This window comes from Xiphophorus couchianus, chromosome 11, assembly GCF_001444195.1.
Source record: "Xiphophorus couchianus chromosome 11, X_couchianus-1.0, whole genome shotgun sequence".
Lineage (NCBI taxonomy): Eukaryota > Metazoa > Chordata > Actinopteri > Cyprinodontiformes > Poeciliidae > Xiphophorus > Xiphophorus couchianus.
The window spans coordinates 27,158,726-27,172,565 of NC_040238.1; the positions used below are offsets into that span (position 1 = coordinate 27,158,726).

Consider the following 13,840-nt stretch of genomic DNA (forward strand, 5'->3'; position numbering starts at 1 on the left):
TTCGTTTCTCTTAAATCAAACTCGCAGAGAATGGAGACTTTAAAAAACAAAGACCTTGGACATAGCTTACCTGAATTTATTAAACCTTCCACTTTTTAGTGTTCTATTTGTACTGAGAAATATGAATTTCAAAGTTACTCGTAAAAATTAAACATTTACACAGTTATCTACAATATTTATTTATTTTCTAGTGTTTGTCAAGGAAATGGCCTAATTAACCAGCTATGTGAATGCTAAGTCTGTGTATCAGACCTGCTGTCAGTAGCTGCAAGCTGCAGATTTAAAACAGCTACATTAATACAGACAATGGGTGGCTCTTTGTTAGTTTCAGCACCATGTCTTTAAAAACTGGAAATACTATCAAACATGATCATATTTCTGTTGTAAGGAAATGTTTTCGAGGCTGTGGACCAGCATAGCACAGCAACAGGTGGGGAGGGGGCAACCATATTCTATAATTCAAACAACTATAATTGTAATTCCTCTTGCACCTAATTTATAGCACAATAGGAACAGTTAATTGTAACTGTAGCTTTCTAATACCTCAGTTTACCTTGATACTAGTAACTTGGCCATGCCTACTAATCACTGTACTGTAGTGATCAAGTGTTTTTTGTTCAGTTGGTCTGTCATTACACCAGTCACACACTCTGTGAAATATCTGTTGATGATCATGTTCCTTTTAGTGTTTGAATGTAGAGATACAAAATACTGAGGAACACATTCTTGTCAGCTTGGGTTGCTAATGGTGGATGGTTGGTCATTAATCAATGCAGCCAGCAAATCCCACTGGATTGCTATGTTTCCACTAGAACACATTGAAGTCGGGACTGACATCATTCCCGTTTGACTTCAAAGGCAAATGAAATGCACCATTTTCATCCCAGCTGAGATCACTGAAGAGTTATAGTGTTCATAAAATGAGATCCCCCAACTCTTCCTTAAATGTTCGACTTCCCTGCTCAAACAATCATTATTTTCCAAAAAGGTGGTACTGAGTAAAAATGTTATGATTTAGAGAACTCCAACTTTAACTCTAACTTAATAAAAACAACAGGAAACACATGAATGTCAGGAGATTGGTGAGAACAACTACAAACTATTCTGACTATTGTGCAGATCCTTGTCTTCTTTGAAATCTCTGAAGGCTGATATTAGCTGGCTAATTAACCTGGTTAGCTAGACTGCACTTTGATTAGCATGCTAACTACTTTCAAAAGAGCATTTCCTCAATCACAGGAATGGAAGTGGATCTGCAGTTTTTGTATGTCATGACTTTCATTTTGTAAGCGAGAGCATAACAACGCAGAGAGGAGAGCAACTCCAGTCACTCTGGTACTTTCTGTGGCATTTCTCTCAAGTGCTAAAGCTAATCCTGTTGCAATAAGCAATAGATCAATTCATTGCATAATATACTAAAATTCAAATAATTTCCATTCTGATAATTAATATTTTCTGAAGAGCAATTTTGTTTGCAGAGCCATCATAATTCACGTTATTCATGGTTTTGGTTGTGTATAGATCTGTTTTAATTATTGTGTGGAGAGTTCTGTTCAAGCTTATTTGTATATGAGAAGACAAACTTGCATTATTATGCCATTATCACTAAATTACCTGAAAATTACCATTTATCACAATAATTTCTGGCGCAATTTATTGTCCAGCAAAATTTGCTAACATTGTTTTCTCAAACTACGGTGTACACATTGTGACCAGCCATGCCTACTATAATGTAATCAAGAAATACATGACAACTTGTACTTTCTTTCTGATTCCACAAAGTTAGCAATGACACACTGTGCTCTGGACATGACTAACAGAACAAATTAGTTTGTCAAAGAAATAAGCTTGTCTCCACGTTATATTTATTAACATTTTTTTAACTGAAATTGGGGCCCAAAATCAGATTCAGCTGATGGCCCTATGCAGTCTTGGGCTAAGTCTCATTACACCCCAAGTGGATAGTGGACCTATGTATAGTTGGACCTCGTGGTGTGGGGGTGAAACGTTCTTTTAATAGTAATGGTGAAGGATTTCTTATGCCTTGCAGCTGGAAGGTCCTGGGTTTGAATCCCACCCGTGAGTTTTTCTCCCTTCATAGTTTAAACTTTTTCTGCAAGCGTGGGATCTGTTCTGGGATTCCAGCTTCCTCCGGCAATCCAAATGCATCATTGTTAATTGGTGCCTCTAAACTGTGTGTGGGTCTTTATCCTGGTCTGATCTTTTCCTGGATGTTCCCCGCCTCTTTCCCAGTGACCCCCCTAGGACAAGTAGGTATAGAAAATAGAGGCTCTGAAAATCTGTCTAAACACGCTACTTTTGGCCGGAAAGCAGAATCCGTTTTGACTCAGCATTCCTGTTCGGAGCTACCATAGGTTGGATTAAGTAGTTAAATGCATAGTTTCCTGATACTCCTGCTCTTATTCGCAAATATACATAACATGTCTGATAAGAATCCACAAAATTTGACTGCAACAGGCCTCCGAATGTGAGCCTGCCCTTCCGCTCTTTATTTCTACTGAAGAAAAGCAACTGATCAGGAGGCAGTTAGCATTATATTTGTGTCATATTCCTCCAATAAAGTAATCCGTTATGCTTTTTATCACTTGCCTTGTTGATTTCATTGACTCAGGCTAAGTGCACCTCGGTGCAGCCAGCTTTTGCTGTGTCATATGGTTTTCGGTGGGACTTTCACTGCAGCTGTACACGTGGGGAATGTCACAACCATCTCATATGCATTCCAGTTCAAAGGTTACAGTATGGTGTGACTTCCAGAGGGCCCTCCCACCGCAGCTCGCACCTGCCTCCTCCCTGAGAGGGCCGTACTTCACTCCAGACGTCGGGAGATACTGTGACTGGAATTGGGGAGTAGGAGGGAGGGGTCAAAGGTCGAGGGTTAATGTCTGCTGACACTCCGCCTCCCTCCTTCGGAGACAATCAGGCGTCTGAATTTAAGCTCTCCTATGTTTGCACTTCGGAGCTCAGAGAGCGCCAAGCCAGAGCTGACCTTTGACTGCGTGTTCACATGTTTTGCATCTGTTTCTGTTGCGTGGGTAATTTTAAATAGTCATGGGGATACTGTATTGGTGGGTTGTTGTTTTTTTAAACATCTCTAACAAGGCCTGAGGGTCAGGAAGCTTCTTTTCTGACTGGGTGAACAAATCAAATCTGCATAGTTCATCCAGGGATCTCAAGGATAATCTGCCCCAGTTACCACCAAGTGAACTCATGCCAACACAGAAGGTGAATCACAGAGAAGTCGGCCAAGTCACAGTATTATACAGATGAAAATATCAGGTATATGACTTTACTCTTTATCGTCTTTGTCTGCTGAGTAAACATACACCTCAGGTGTTTTAACTTTTGTTTTATAGATCTACACTAAGTTATAAAGAATAAATGGTTTCTAAACTATATTACAGACGAGACTAAGTGTGGCATGCTCTAGACCAGGGGTCTCAAACTCCAGTCCTCAAGGGCCGCAGACCTACAGTTTTTAGATGTGCCACAGGTACAAAACACTGGAATGAAATGGCTTAATTACCTCCTCCTTGTGTAGATCAGTTTTCCAGAGCCTTGCTAATGACCTAATTATTCTATTCAGGTGTGGTGAAGCAGAGGCACATCTAAAAGTTGCAGGACTGCTGCCCTCGAGGACTGGAGTTTGAGACCCCTGCTCTAGACGCTAGAGCATGCCACACTTACATGTGGGCATGCTCTTGGGCACTTACATGTGGACACTTGCATGTAAAGCATGTACAACTTTACAGTTCAAAGAGTCATTTTCAACTTCGCTCATGCTAAATAAAATTTATCTACAGTCATATTTAAAAACACCAGCTGCCAGCAATGAAACTCATTGGAACGTGACATTTAAAATTACAATATACATCTGACCAATTAAATGGCATTTTTAATACAGAATGTAACCTTAATGAAAAGTATGTTTCATATCTGCTTTGTAAAGCTGCTGATTTACAAAAGGTACTTTTAATCTAACAAATGACCCTCATTGGAACACATATTCCAATTTATTGACTGTTACTGTATAAAAAATGTGTTGAAGTTTGTCTTTTTTAGAACATTACATTGCAGTCTTTTATAATTCATTGATGTGCCATTATTATTGCTAGTATTAATACTTTTTTGTTGTTGTTGTTTTATTGCTCTACATACTGATAATGTCGTTCATATTACCATTTTTGCTCATACATATGCACAGAGTTAATAATATTCATTCTTTGCAACACAATACACTCTGTTTTCTTTTTTGTTAGTTCCGTGATTGTATTTTCCTTTCTTTCATGTAATGTATCACACCATAGGTTTTCTACTTCAATATTAAATAAAGTTAAAAAATAGATAATAAAAAAACATTACATTGCAGTGTTGCCTATATATAAAAACATTACTTAGTTCTATATCCATTTAAGTCATCAAAAGCTACTTTAGAGGGCCTACAAGAGCTTCAGAAGCTGCAGGTTGCAGGCCCGTGGTTTCGAACAGACTTCAGTAACTGCAATTTCCAACTCCGTTAAATATGTATAATTTTTCTTCTGCTTCACAATTGTGCCCAGCACTATTTTGATCTGTCCCATAAATGCATATGACTCAATTAAAAATACCGAAGCCTTTTATGTGAACTAGTGTGTGGGTTTTTGTTTGGCCGCGTGTTTGCTTGCAGTCTGTAAGGAACACTTTCAAAAGTTAAAGAGCAATGTCTCACCTTCTGTATAATTAAGCACTTAAAAATGTTTATTCTTTCTTCTCCAGTCAGCATCTGTAATAGACATTCATTACACAATCAGCTACGTCCCACAAATAAATAACAATGTGCCTAAATGTTTTTTTTTGTTTCTTTTTCTTCTTCTTTGTCAGCCACAATTTGTCCCTACCCTGGGGGTTAAAAGCCAAACTTTCCTGAGCCACATTTCTGTGAAAAGCCTCAGGGGGCAAAGTTCAGTCCGCCCCGGGGAAGTGGCAGTGGGCTTGATGAAGGGGAGGATATTGTATCTCCATTTATGTGGCATTCGAGGGGGTTAGAGTTCAAAGTTGAAAGGTCGCTGCAGGTCGGAGGTCACAAGTTGAGATAGCATCCAAACTGCTGAGCCAAGTGTGCTCATCTGACTCCGAGGTTGTCGTGTCAGGGCCCCCCGGCCGGGTCCCGGGGCCCCGGGCCGTAATCAGGAGGCGGCAGTAAACACAGCAATGCCAACTTTGTTTTATGTAACGCGCTCTGTCCGGGACTTTGATCGCACTTTTAACTGCTGTTCCAATCAAAATGCAAATTGAATGTAACACCTACTGCGAAGAACAGCCTTGTAAAAGAAAACTATCCGGTTTACCTCGCTGACGTGTTGAGTGCTGCCTCTGTTTATATTACTGCCAATGAACTGAATTACTGTTTAAACACCACGGCAGGGTTACGGTAGGTTAGGAGGCACAGTTTCCAACTGGCTGAATACAAGTGGCCAATAACACAGCGTGATGTGATAACACAGACGTGGGAGGAGGAGAAGGAGCACACACACACACACACGCCGGCACACACACAGACTCCTACACACACGCTCATATTCGCTACCCTCCCCGCCCTCTCCATCCTGGATTTGAAAAGGGAAACGGAGACGAGGATGGCGTTGGAAGTAGGTTATGTTGTTGTGTTCTTATTCGTGAGAACACTGACGTTCCCCGGGCTCCTTAGGGACATTTTGTTCAAGGCCATGTTGAGATGGCAGACTGCAGGCAAGCGGACCTGATAACACAGATTAGTACAGGATGACAGAGGGAGAGAAAAGCATCACTTGGAATCACTCTATCGAACGTTTAGCGTTCACGCCGATGACGGCGACGTGTACCAAGAGGGAAACGCGACGTTTGGGATCTTTCGGACAGTCTCTGTGGGAGAGCATCTGCTCCTTGGGAGCGACACCTCGCCGTCACACCAAAGTGACACGACACACTCACACCTGGGGGCCAACTCGGTGCCTTGTTCAAGGGCACCTCAGCGCTGTTTATGTTGTTCATTTTCTCCACTTGGTCAGTGTGTGCCGAGGCAGGCTGTAAATATCCACTTCTTTGGCAGATATATTCTTTTAACTCAGAGTTTGGAGCCCATCCAAGGAGGAGCCAAATGATTTGTTTAGAGCTGCTGACACGCAGGTTCTCTGGGGCTCCTCCCACTTTGTTTAGCTTAAAGACTATTTCAGTAGGCCCGTTTGACGGCATCGAGACGAGCTGTCAAATCTTTCCTCTGACCATAAATTGATCGTTCTCATCAGAATTCATTGGCTGTGGGAGTTCTGCAAGTATGATGCATCATGTCAGACAGACAGATAGGTACTCCTACTTTCCCATGAAGTAAACATGGATGCAGCTATTACTGCACTAAAAAAATCAACTGTATTGACCTTGTGGTAGATGGAGCAGACAAGTACTGATCTCCCCCCCACCCCCCAGCTGAACTTTAGTTCCAATTTTCTGAGTTTTGAGGCACCAGTTCCAATTATTCCCACTGCTGCCTCAAAGTATGTGCTCATACTTCATCTGGGTTTTATTAGACTTACAAGGAGTTTCTTAAAAGATACGCTGTTGACGCATTTACACGCCAAAATTGGTTGAAGGTCTATGTGCTGATGCATTTATTGAATTAAAAAGAAAGGATTCACAGGGGATTAGGGAACACAGCTTCCTGCTAATAGCTGAAATGAACAAAAACTTGAGATTATTTAAAAAAAAAAAAAGCTTATTCCTGCCTATTTTAATTGTTCAAACACCAAATATACCTTAATGTGCATTAACGCACACAGCGAAAACCATCTTACTACTACCACAGAAGCTAACATCCTCTGCACAATATGATTTAGTTATATTGAGGTGTGATTCACTTGTATCTGAACCGCTGATGATCCTTCAGAGCAAGTCATAAGGAAACTGGCAGTGATGGGTCACCAGACAAATACGAAAGCTGTGTGACCTACCAAGCTATGAAAGTTTAAAGTGTTAAAAAGACAATGTGCGGGTAAGAAATGGGGGCAAACTGATTTGTAGCCACTTTTGTAGCCACTTGTGGAATTTTTGTGTATTTTCTTTAGCGCAGTTCTTGGAGATTAGGAGACCACAAATTGCTACATAACCACTTCAGGAAATTTCATGCGGACTGGAATATATCTAAAGTAAAAAACAGGAAAAAAGCTTCAAATTGTTTGAAACAAATGCTAAATTTCAAACATTAAACCTTGAGTAACTGTTGTTTTTTTTCAAGAATTGTTTGAGTGTAATAAATCTATAAATTGTTTCGATGTAATAAATCTCACAAAGTTCTTTCTCTCTTTATCCTGGACAGTTGACAAACAGTCCACCTATCCTCAGCCTAAATGAGGATAGATGAACTATCGTAGTTCTTTGGACTTATAAATAAGTTTCTTCCTTGTCAGAAGTAGTTCATTTCCACTATCGCCACATTCTTTGGTTAGGATTGGTACAAAATCAACTACTTAAAGGAATCAACATAGAGATGGGCAATATGGGTAAAAAAAAGTATCATTTAATAATTGAATTATGTTGACCTGTAACTAATAGACTGTTTCTAATCTATATGGCTGGGTTGTATTAGTATGAATTTCATTGCTCTGGCCCTTTATTTGTGTTAAATTGGATATGAATTCTAACCTCCTCTTTTTTGCTGTGCTATTTCTTGTGAATTGGAGCTTGAGACATAAGCAGTATATAGACAGTGCATTTGAGTACAGCCAAACTAATGCAGTGTTTAGTTACTGTCAGCACTGTAAAAACAACTCGGTTAAACTTTAAGCTTGTTCTGCTGAAGGCAGTATGAGGAAATGATGCTCAGCAGGCATATCTGCATGGCACCGAAACACCATTCCTCCACACAACACTACGTACGGCTTCGTGTTTTTACTGAACGGTCAATGAAGCCTTTAGCTCTGGAAATGGGCACAAGATTAAAAGTGTTCGCTTCATCCTTGGTCCCTGTGGCAGTGGAAGTGTGTGGGCAGCAGCAGAGCGAAGGCTTGTTCCTTTAAGGGTGGTGTCAGGGGCAGTCAGAGGAGGAGGAGGAGGAGTGTGGCAGTCTCCGCTCTCTTCTCCACATCGAGGGGACTCCGAGAATAAACAATTCCCACAGACTGCACGCTCCACACCGCAGTTCGCGCACAGTCGCAGTTTGAATTGGTATCGCTTTTTTTTTTGGTCAGGAGCAAAAAAATTTTTACCTTCCCTTTTTTTTTTTTTTTTTTCTTTTGTCAAGCCCTCTTCGCCATTTCTGCCTGCTGCCAAAAGTGTCGCGGCCGCTTTCATTGGATTTGCCTCCCCTCCTGTCGAATAATAACGATGCGCCTCTCCGGCTGACTGTTGGGTGGACGAGCAGGTAGGGGAACGAGTCTACGTGCCGCACATGAACGCACTGCCAAATATGTGGGAATTGGTGTAAAAGCTGGTTTAGCTGGGGAAACACTCGGTCGACAGTATGTGGAGCATTATGACAGTTGAAATTGTCTCTTGCTAAGGATGGGGTTGGCTGTTTTTGTGTCGTTGAAGCGGGCAGGGGCACATATGGACACACAGTAGCGCTGACAAGGCTGCATAAAGAAGTGGCGGTGTGAGGCTGCCAGCCCTTCAGCTAACAGCCTTCCGGTCCTCTCCGCCTAAAACCAGAACATTAAGCAAACGTTTATGAAGGGGTGTGTAAGTACATGTTGTCGAAGACACAGTTGCCATTACTAATTTTGACCACGGATATCTTATAAGCCTCCCGCTAAGTGTGTTTGAGCTTATACTGATGGGAATTCCGGCTCATTTTTGAGATTCGGATCATTTGGCTCGTCTCACACGAAAGAGTCGGCTATTCCGGTTCTTTTAATTTGTTAGGTGCCATTTCTTGATAATTAGAATGTTTATTATTCCTGGATAACCAAATAAAAAGAGGAATTATCAAAAATATTATTATAAGGCAAGTAGTGCAAACACTTTTCAGGCGATTTTATAGGATTGATTTGGCAAGTCCAATTTAGGTTTCCTCTCTTCCATTTATGCATCGAAGCAGATGCCCCCAAATCCTTATTAATTTTAAAATGAGGCAGAAATGAAAAGTTAATTTCTTTATTGGCACTAAATGGTAGTAATTCTTAATTTTGGTGCATTTAATGAATAAGAAGTCAATTATTTTTCATTTTCAGCATTGGACCTGCTGTCTAGACCAAATAAAAGAGAAATTGTCTGATTCCAATCCCTGATTGCATTCTGCATCTCTAAGCACTGTACAGGTAAATTAAGGACTTTAACAGACTCTGTTTTGGGGATTTTTAATGTGATCCATGCATGGTTATTGTTGCTTTCTGCAATTCATACAACTATTTTAAAGTTGCCTATTGACCCAACAATGACCATAATTGATTACGACAGAATGCATTTAAAAAATATATTTTGTGTCTGTTCATTTTTCTATATTAAAATTCTATAAAGCTGTTTTTAGTATAGAAGACAGGAATAAATATGTATTTGCAGATGTTTAGATAATTTATGAATTCAAAGAATTTGAGGTTGATGACTTTTTCTTCTTATTTTTATTTATTTATTTAAAAAAAAAAAATTTAAACAATTTTCAGTCATTTGTCCTTCTGCAGCTCCAAATTTCAACAGAAGTGAAAAGCAGTTAGACTGGATAACTAACTTACACCAGACTGTGAGGCTCGACAGTTAATAATAACTTTCTGTAATAAATAGAAAGTTATTATTTAATTCAGAAGAAATGCATTACACTGCATGGCATAAACAAAATTATCTAAAAATATAGAAGGTAAATTCAAACATTACCACATTCCTGCTGTCAGCCAGGAGATTTCAGAGCAGCAGTGGGTGCACCGCATATTTGCACACAGACAGTAATATCTTGAGAATAATATCACAAAAACATAGTTATTTCTTATGTCTTTATTAAGAGTTTTTGAGTGATATTGTTTTTCTAGCTCAAACACAAGCAACAGAAATGACTAAATTATCTTTAAAACTGTTAACAATGCTATTAAACTCTGTAGTGTGCGTTTGGAAATCTGTCCTGGGTGAAATCAGATTTTCTTCAGGGGTCCAGCCCAGCCACGGTCCTCAAGCAGCCGCTAAGTGCGCTTATAACTACAGCCTACCTTAATAAATATAAACGAAGAATCCAAATGTCCCTTTCTGAACAGTATCTATAAATAAAATCTGTTAAACAGAAGGTTTTAACTTTAAAAACAGGTGTAAGAATTAGAATAGCATGTATTGGAAATGGTGAATCAAATGATAGAAGTTATGTAATAATTTAAGCAGTTTGTACTTGACAGGTTGTTCATGAACATTTTAACAGGTACAATCTATATTCCAACTCATTACAGATTACTACTTGACATGAATTGCTTAGAAAATGGCTTTAGCATCTTATGTTAGTTTGTAGCACAGTTAGCATTACATAAATAGCTTTCTGTGTGTTTTGTAGAGCCATACCTAACTGATATTTCCAAATTCTCTGTTGTTTATGATACAGAGTACTTTAGCTGTACTCTTTTTGGCCTTCCTGTTGTACGTCGAAAGTCTTGCTCTCTCTTGTTGTCTTGCAACCTGAATAAAGAGTCATGTCATAGAAGAGACGGCTTCTTTTTGAAAAGCTTTTTTCGTCTGTTCCCTGTGACTTCCATTCAAACACCTCAGCGCCCTGAAAATAGACCAGTTTGAGTCATCTTAGTCCAGTGTTTCCCAACCCTGGTCCTCAAGCCACACTGCCCTGCATGTTTTAGGTATTTCCTTGCTTCAGTCCAGCTGATTTTAATTGATGACTGATTAACAGGCGTTTGTTGAACTGCAATCAGTTGAATCGGGCACATTAAAGCAGGGAAACCTCTAAAGCATGTAGGGCATTGTGCCTTGAGGACCAAGGTTGGGAAACTCTGTCTTAGACCAACCTAAATGTTCTCACGAACGATTAATTCACTATTCAGGAAATAATATATTACTTTTGAGTTTCTGACATGCCAGTGACCCAGTCAGATTCTGATATTTCAGTGCATCTCTTGACGTCCACATAATACAGACACCTTAACTGAAAAGCAAACATCACCAAGGCGTCAGTGTGGGACAGTACTTTCGTAAAACCCACACAAAAGACTGTAGTTATGACTGGAGTATAAACCTTTGGAATGTAATTCACCAAATACAGTAATACAGTTTTTGAGCTGTATTGCAGAATACAGCTCAAAAACTGTATTCTGTAAGGCCTCCTGACCAGTCATAGTACTTTTACCAGCTGTTTTTTCTTTTGGCTTCTCCAATTACCTTGTCTTTTTTTTTTTTTTCTAGAGTTTTTTATTTTTTTAAACGTTAGCCTCACATTGCCGGAGCGGGGGGTGGAGGGAACCGGAGCCAGAAGCTCAAACAGTGGCACCAGAGAGTAAACACTGTGGTAGAGGTTGTTACAAAATGTTGCATAGACGTGTTGCTACAACAAATCTCCCAACACAGCTGAGATGATATTTCTTCCTTTGGTCCATCATGAAACAGCTGTGGTCTGGAAACATGGCTTTGCTAATGATCCTCATTAATGCTGATTTAGTTTGTTCTTGCTACCTAAACTCCCCCTGCCATGTCTTCTTGTCGGAAACCTTTCTCTGTTTCCCTCGTAGTTCTTTAGAATAATAAACAGCAGATTCTCCGGTGTAATCTATTCCTTTGTACCATCAGGTCAGATATATTTTGATTGATTTCAAAGATTTTAAGGATTTTTTTTTGTTTTTGTTTTGACCAGCTGTGAGACTTTTGGAATGGACTCTCCGTAGGCGTTCTTGTTACCTCATTGGACTTTGGATGAGTGCGGAGGCAGAGGTCAGGGCCGGAAGTTTTCTCAGAGCTGCTTGTGAGAGGGCAAAGTACAACTCCAATTCAGATTCTGAAAGGCTAAATTACCTTGCTTACTGGATCATTTTTGTGTCGTAACATCAGGTTGAATGAAAAAGTTCTTTCAGAAGTCAGTTGCAGCTCAAAAAAAAAAAAAAACTCACAACAATTTGAAGTAATATTAAAAAAAAAGGAGTGCAACTTTTTAAAGCCCTCTAAGTCCCGTCTGCGCCTGGAGGTCTGCCTTTTTAGCCTTTCTTTTGTCGAACATTTAAGCTGCTTAATTATTTGACCTGAACTCACACAAGATGTTCAAGGTAGCTCAGCTCGTCCTCTGCTGCCTTAGATTACTAAAACCTCCACACACACAGCCTGAATGCAAAAGCTGCTCGACAAAGCGACCTTTTTTTTTTTTTCTCTACTGGCCCGTGTGTTGTAGCTCAGTGTAAACCCGCGTGTCAGATGAGCTTGATTTGCCTGAACCATCTGCTGTGGTGAGTGATGTGTAGTAAGTAACCTGCAACCAACAGCAGAGAACATTCAAATGACTCGATGCAAATGATGTATGTGAAGGCTGCTGAACGGTCACAAGACTGGACTCTGCACTTGTCTGTCTTGTGTACCGGCTGCTTTTCATCACAGCAAAATCTTATCTGCCGTCAAATAAAACTAGAACTGCTGCTGCTGCCGCCGTGGGAACGTTGGGTGTTTTGACGTCTTCGTGGTCACGCAGGTGTGATGAAAACACAGAATGTCATGCCGTTTTGCTACTCTGTCTTTTTAAGGGTTTTTTAGTGTTGCGGTGTGGCTGATTTTAGTGACAGATATCGAACAATCAGTATCTTCTAAGCGGATGGTCTCCTGCTTTTTGACGACTATGATCCTCTGGAAGCAAGAGAGGAGATAGGATTGATGTATATTCCACCAGAGCACGTGTTGTGCGTTTACTGCAGAGTTCTTGATTTATTATAGACCTGGGAGATGCCCAGCACTTGTGTTGTTGGCCACTGAACATTGTTCAAGGGCACTTTGACTGTGGCTGTTGAGGAACAGCAATACGTTTCTCATCTCCTTATGGGCCTGCACTTTTGTCAGCCCACTGGGGATTCAAACCACAGACCTTTAGGCCGCCGCCTCATTTCTCTGATTGTCTGGGCTCAATAATATTCACGTTGAGTGTCCATTCAGCCAAATGGTTTTATTGTTTATTCAGTAAACACTCCCCAACAATAGTCGGTGCAAAGCGCTGTTACTGGGCGGAGAGCAATTAGGCTGTAAATTTCTTATTGGGATTGAAGCATTTCTCTCAGATTAACAAGACAAAAGTTAATGATGATCTGATGTTTTTACTGTTAATTTGAATCCATGCTTTTTCCTCTGGAAATGCAATATCTGTCCTCTGTCATCTAACAGACTTAAAGTCCTGTTAGTCTCGTGGTACAAAAACGGTGATTAAGATTTAAAGCAAAAATGTATCTGTTTTTTTCCTTCTGTAAAACAAAAAACAACAATTATGAGAAAGCATATTTGTTGTTTATAGTTTCATTAATGTTTATCTCTATCAATTTATTTTCTGAATAAATGCCGGCTAAATTTTAGATCTCTTTGTGCTCTGCTTTTTAAAGACTTGGAATATAATGAGCTGATATTAACTGGTTGATCATCAGAGTATCTGCTTCTTTAGCCTGCAGCCGTCTGCGAATCAGACCTGCAGCTTTTAGTTTGCAATTTGTAGATTTGAAACGGCATCCTCTAAATGAGAGGGAGGGCTTCATCTCCTTTAGTTTTGGAGCCGTCTTTTAGCTGTCTGAACAGCAGTAACAAGCAACAAGTGGGGGAGGGACAGAAAAGAAAATTCCCCATCACTCCTGCACTTCCTCGGAGTGGTAATAGGAGGACATTTTGGAACCTTTTAAAACCTTGATGCTTCCTGATATGGTAACTGTGGCTAATATCT

The 13,840-nt window shown here is 40.0% G+C and overlaps 1 protein-coding gene across 1 annotated transcript in view; it reads left to right on the forward strand.

Annotated features, from left to right (window-relative positions):
• The first annotated feature begins 8,066 nt into the window (after positions 1-8,066).
• nrip1b (nuclear receptor interacting protein 1b) overlaps positions 8,067-13,840 on the forward strand; it is a 55,571-nt gene continuing 49,797 nt past the window's right edge. The window contains exon 1 of the mRNA XM_028032046.1: positions 8,067-8,389. The gene's annotated coding sequence lies outside the window, so the exon portion shown is untranslated. The remainder of the gene's footprint in view (positions 8,390-13,840) is intronic.